This window comes from Alosa alosa, chromosome 5 (genome assembly GCF_017589495.1).
Source record: "Alosa alosa isolate M-15738 ecotype Scorff River chromosome 5, AALO_Geno_1.1, whole genome shotgun sequence".
NCBI lineage: Eukaryota > Metazoa > Chordata > Actinopteri > Clupeiformes > Clupeidae > Alosa > Alosa alosa.
This window is the reverse complement of record NC_063193.1, coordinates 6,786,467-6,792,846: the sequence shown is the minus strand read 5'-3', so window position 1 is coordinate 6,792,846 and position 6,380 is coordinate 6,786,467. Positions and strand designations below refer to the sequence as shown.

At 46.1% G+C, this 6,380-nt stretch overlaps 1 long non-coding RNA gene across 1 annotated transcript in view; it reads right to left on the bottom strand.

Annotated features, from left to right (window-relative positions):
- The window catches only part of LOC125294386, a 12,565-nt gene extending 8,614 nt beyond the window's left edge, over positions 1-3,951 (bottom strand). Inside the window, exon 1 of the long non-coding RNA XR_007193520.1 lies at positions 3,872-3,951. This is a non-coding gene — a long non-coding RNA (uncharacterized LOC125294386). The remainder of the gene's footprint in view (positions 1-3,871) is intronic.
- Between the last annotated feature and the right edge of the window lie 2,429 nt (positions 3,952-6,380).

Here is a 6,380-nt window from a genome sequence, read left to right as displayed (position 1 = left end):
CGGTCATGAGCAGCTCAATAACATGTAATTGAATTACCACCTCACTGCCATAAAGCGCTCTCTAAGCTAATGCCTGCTGGGTAATTCTAGCCGCCGAACCGCTTCAGGGTCTGAGCCGCAGAGACCTGCTTTGAGCTGGCCCTGGGGTGACGGTACGTGCGTCACGTAAGATGGAACAGGGCGATCATGGGGGCGGGGGGAGGTTACCAGATGACGGGACACATCCTGTTTGCCTGGCCGATGGAGGAGCAAAGAGGCCTGGTGGGAGAGGAGGGTTTGCGGGGACATCAGGGAAGTGAGAATGTGACAAGAGGTCAGATGACAGAGTCATTACTGCTCCCATTAACCTGCGAGCCAGAGAAGGTGGCGTATTGTAGCGCCTGCGCTGGGGCGTGGCGGATGGGTCTTGGTGGTGGTGGTGGTGGAGGAGGGGAGCAGTGGAGATCTTTAGGTTTGCAACATAAAGGCAGGAATAGGCAGGAATTCACAGAGGGAACAGAAAAGAAAGAATGAAAAACAGACATGCATTGAAAGTGAAAGAGACATGAAGAAAGACAGAGACAGAGCCATGGGTCAGGGTAGCAATGGGAGGGGAGTTACAGTGAGAGGGAAACTGCTGTTCTATTTTTGAAATCAAAGAAACAGGTCTGTGCTCGCTGGGTGCCTTCATCCACCAGTAGAAATTTGAGTTATGTTGTGAAACTAAGTGATGCATGTTGGGAGATGCTATCTATCTCTTTCTTTCCCTCTCTGACTCTGTCTCTCTCTTTTTCATTCTCTCTCTCTCCCTCTCTGTCCCTCTCCCTCTTTTATTCTCTCTCTCTCCCTCTCTGTCCCTCTCTGTATCTCCTCGTACTTTCAATCCGTTCCCTCTGGTTGAAAACCCATGAACCCATCTCAGTCTCTTAGAAAGGTTTTGAACTGGCTATCCTTGGAACATCCCCAACTTTCTATTTAAATTCTTTCGTCACTTCATCTCTCTCTCTGTCTCTCTTTGTCTTTCTCTCTCTCTCTTTCATTCACCAGTCTTCTTCTCCAGTCAAGCGTGAACCGGCAGGGCTAGATTCTGTTTCTGGGCAGGTAAACATCATGGGGCATGGGCCAGGAGCAACTCTGAGATTGGCCCCTACAACATGCTCCCTGGCCTCCAGCAAACCGGGTGTTGAAACAACAGAGCATGTCTGCCCTCTTATCCCTGCCCTCCACCTCCTGCGTGTCTCCACCCTCCGCGGCGTTATCTGCCATGCCATCAGGCCCTCTCTCTCGGGCTTAAAACGGCATGCCAGGCCTGGCGCCAACCCCTCGGTCCCTGGAAGGTCTCCGTGGGCAGCGCTGCAGAGGTGGGGACGCACCGTAGAGGCAGTGACATCACATACGGCCGTACACAGGAGTGCTGTGGCTCAGACACTCCTCCTGGCCAGACTGAAACACACGACACACCCACGCACATAAACACTCATTGCCTAGATACGCACACACACACACACACACACACACACACACACACACACACACACACACACACACACACACACATACAGTACACACGCGCGCACACACACACACACACACACACACATGTGTGTCAGGGGTCTCTTTAGGGGCCTGTCTCATCTCACTGTATGACCTCATTGGTTACTCCCTGAATCTTAACCTGTTACAGCATGTTATCTTTCCAGGTTCACCCCAGTCTTAGCTCTATAGACCTTTCCCATGGTGCTTTTTGGTCTCTCTAGCCTGCCTTTGCTCTCTCTCTCTGTCTCTCTCTCTCTCTCTCTGTCTCTCTCTCTATCTCTCTGTCCTCATACACATTCACACACACACACTTATTTCTTCCCCTGTTCATGTGTTTTCTCGAACACACACTGCGTCCTTCCAGCAAATGAGTCGAATTGGATGCTTGCTGAGTCAGACCTCACAGTCTCACCCAATGCTGTGGCTGCAAAGATGGGAAAACGGCCGATCTGAGATCAGTTCCATTTCCTCAGTTTAAAACCACTCTCGCTGACAGAGACAAAGTGCTCCCAAAGGAGGCTGGGGTAATGGGCCATGGGGCATCATCCTGAGGCTATCAGACAGTTATTCATCATCACTGTCTTCCTTATGTGTGTGTCTGATGTCTCCACACTCTGCTAAGGTACAAGGACATCAGTTATCGTAATCACAGCATATACATTTAGCCTGCCTCTCAGCATTTCAGAGTCCATCCACTTATGGTAAATGAAGATACTCACGTCGGTCAGAGATAAGGGTAATAAAGAAGTAAATTATGATAGTGTGAATAAGTGAATAGAGATAAAAAAAACGGATATAAACACCATCACCACTGCATGTAGATAGATGCACTGTAGTACGCAAAACGTATGATGATTCAACAAACGTGCAATGTTTACATAGATTGGAATGGTCTGTTTCATGTCCCTGAGAAAGGAATGCCGGACAGGAACAATCCTTGATGTGCTGTTTCCTGACAAGCACACAGAGTAGTTATGGGTTGTGTGTGTAAATCCTGTGTGAGAGAGAGAGAGAGAGAGAGAGAGTATGATAACTAACAACAGTGATGATGAAGGCCCTTTGCACCACAATTAGACTGAGTCTGATGTTGTTTTGATGGGCCAGCGATAGGCTAAGGGCAAAGATAATTACAGCTGCATAAATGCAGGCCATAAAAGGGCACTCAAACAAAACAAATGTGGGAGGTCAAGTCCGGGACTTGGCACAGTCCAGGATCAACAGGTTAGCAACCGCAAAAAAACTAAAACATAAATAAATAAAATAAAATAAACAACATATCAGAGAATATCCATTTGTGATGGATATCATATCACATACAGTTTTGATTGCATGAATTAGATTACTGTTCATTTGTTCAAAAAGATGTTCCTTTCGGTATGCATCACTATTTCTATGTATCATTCCAAGGACTTCTTCTAAAACAGGCTTGTTTTCAGTTGTATTATGGTCAATACTGCTGGTCTCTCCTCCCTCTGCATAACTACTGCATGCTGTTTTCATTCATTGAGGTTCACAAATTAGGATCTAATTAGTTATTAGTTAATTAGTTATCATTACTTTAGTTGGGAAGTCTATTTGGACCAGTAGCCTTGGGGCAGAGAAGGGAAAGTGCTAACAAAACGAAATGAGGAACCAAAATGGAAGGGATTTATTGGCAGCTGCAGGGCATGTGATAAGACAGCTCGGCTCGTAACTGGCAGTTTCGATAAAGTTGACACATAAGCTCCCCAAAAGCCCAAATAATGCAGAAGGAACTCCATATGCAGACTCGTGCCGTGTGCCATTTACCACAGAGCCACTTTCTATTCCATTCCAATTTCTTCGCCACATGCTGGAATCATCTGGGGCATAACACCACACCATCTGCATAACTTACATTGACAAAACACTAATGCAGATTAAAAAAGAAGTTCAATTCTGTCTGCATTCCTGCATTTTATTAGCAGCCATAAACAAATATATGTATAAAGTATGACTTTAATCATGAGCATTTTGATCATCAGTACTGTAAGTAGTATTCTGAAAAGCCCATTTTCAGGCTGTATGCCTTGACTTAATTAGATATTAGTGCTCATTAGTGCTTCAAAAAGTCATTGCAGCCTAGTTCATTAACTAAGCGCATTAAAGTGTAATTTCAAAGGCTGAAAGGCATTTGCCACCCATATTGAGGTAAAGTCTGAAAGCCAAAAGGGGGTTGGGGTAATTTTGTCAACAATTCAGATGTGGAATGCACATAGATCTTGATCTTGTTCTCAAATTCATTACATGGATATAACTCAAAAATCTTTCAATGCATATCTGCTTAGCACAAAAACACGTCATCATCATCATCAATGCTATAGGCAACTGTGCTTACCTGTAAAACAAAGAAAAAACATGGGACAGTTAAGCCACCAGAGGGGACCGTGGAAAGGGACTCGGGGCCGTAGTTGCGTGGCTTTGACATCCCGCTAATCAAGCTCAGCACAGGCTGAGATAAGAGTGTTTGGAGCCCCGGGCCAGCAGCTGGGCCTCAGCGCACATGTGCGGACGCCATTACGGTTCCTCCTCAGGCTGCGATAAGAGCGCTCAGACGCCATTACGGCTCCTCTCCAGGCCACTGAGGAGGGGAAGAAGGTACCCTACCAGTCAAAAGTTTTGAAACACCTACTCTTTTATGGCTTTATTTTTTTTACTATTGTTACATTGTAGAGCAAAACTTAAAATTGAAGACTTAACCCTCAACCAAGCCTCAACCTTCAACCTTAACTGTACATACACAATGCCGCCGACTTGAGCTTCCAAAGAAGCTCGGGTCGCCCTGTCAAGGACGCTTGTCAAAAAAATACAGGGAAGCTTTGGCCGCTTTGGCCGCTCTGGCCGCTCTGACGTGACAGGATTCTACGTTCGATCATGTTCTAGCTTACTACTTTATTTAAAGGCCGTCTATTCAGATTGGTTGCTGGTCGTTGGTCGCTGAAACGCATCATAGCTCATTACCATAAAGTTGACTTACTTTCAACTTTTTGCTTGACGTTCAAGTCGCTCAAGACGCCCAAAACGTGACGCCAACTGAATTGACGCTTCTTTTTTGCTGCTTCCATTGAAAATGAATGACTTCCTGAATCTTTGGAAGCTCAAGTCGGCGGCGGTGTGTACAGTCCTGAAGGAGTTCCAATGCATGTTGTACGGGAAGTTTTTGCTTACTACATACTAACTAAGTGTTTCAAAACTTTTGGCCGGTAGTGTATGTTTCAAGATCAAAAAAGAGTCATCTCTAATGTGTTGAAAAGGGACATAAGGACATAAAAATTCAGCATTATAGGATAATGTCTAGAAATATTCAGATAATCTATATCATTATTATATCATTATCAACCAACCAGGAAATACATCACGGTTATAGCGCAATGCATAATAATTATAAAATTATCATAGCAAATACTTTCATTTATTTTTTACATAGGCCTACATATTTAGAAACCCCAGCTTGTCTGTTTTATCTAAGATCATGAGAACACTGGCCTTTTCATTGGTGTTAGGGGTCCATTCACTTGTTAGTGATGGAACAATTTTTCAGTGGTGATGTTGGATGTGATAATCTCTGAATAGCCATGTTAAAAGGACTGTTTGCTATCCTGTGCTAAGACAGGAAATCCCAGCTCAGTATTGTATCATATGTGTTTACACACATAACAGTGAGTGATAGAAGAGGAATGCACAGATACAGGTTTGAAACACACACATGGCAGAGAGAGCGTGAATAGAGGTTTAAAACATGGAGGATGAAGTCTGACGAAGGGTAACATAAACCATTAAAGTGTGTGTGTGTGTGTGTGTGTGTGTGTGTGTGTGTCACTCAAACACACAGGAAGAAAGAGAGATTAAAGGACCACCATAGCAAAGGAGAGAGAGCTAATCTCTATTGGGCAGTTAGAAAGGGCACACAACCACACACACACTCTCTCTCTCTCTCTCTCTTTTCACACACACAACACGTGATTGTGGCAGTTTGTGGCAGTGGCAGTCTGACCCGTATAGTGGATACAATTTCAGCACAGATGCCTTTCTGTGCAGCAGATCAGTGCCGCTGGGTCCCGGGCCTGTGCCACCACCCACTTCAGTCACCCAGTCACCCAGCCAGTCACCTGGCAGAGCTACCTCACTTGCTCCCTTACAAGATGCTTGGCTCTCCACAGAGACTACTATTTATAACCCATGCCTCTTACAATGCCCATAAGTACGAGCATTATGGACAATCTGGCTGGAGTGGTAGTGGAATTACTCCATAATTGCAGTGTAATTGGGTCTGGCGAGCTCGTTTCATAGTTCTGACCTGAAGAACTTCAGCTCAAACTTAGGGGTAAAGGGGGGTCTGGGTGGCACCTAGTCGACCCCACCTCTCTGGACGGGCTCTGTGCAGGCAGGCACACCGTGACCGGAGGGGAGGGGCGCGGGCATGCCTCCCGCTGGTACACCATGCCCGCTGCCGGCGCCGAACCAAACGAGCCCGAGGCGAAAAAGGGCTGGAAAGTTTTCTTTGGTCAATCAGTAAGCTCACTCATGACTCGGCTCGGCCGCTCAAAGGAAGCTCTGTGTCGGCTAAATAAAGACACTTTCTTTGCACCCTCTTTATGCTGTTTACGCACTGTTCTATCTGAGGGGCCCGTCTGCATCTCAGCTCATTAATAGCAGTCATCGGAGGTGACGGGAGGGATTTGGGGAGAGGTGGGAGGGGGGTGGGGGAGGGGGAGGGGGGTGAGAGAGTGAGAGCAAGATGGGTGGAGGTGCAAGTCGGCGGCTTTGACAGATTCTGATGTCAGACTCTGATGGGCTCCGGTGCAGACAGCAGCATGGAAAATGAATGTTGCTCTCTCTCTCCCCCT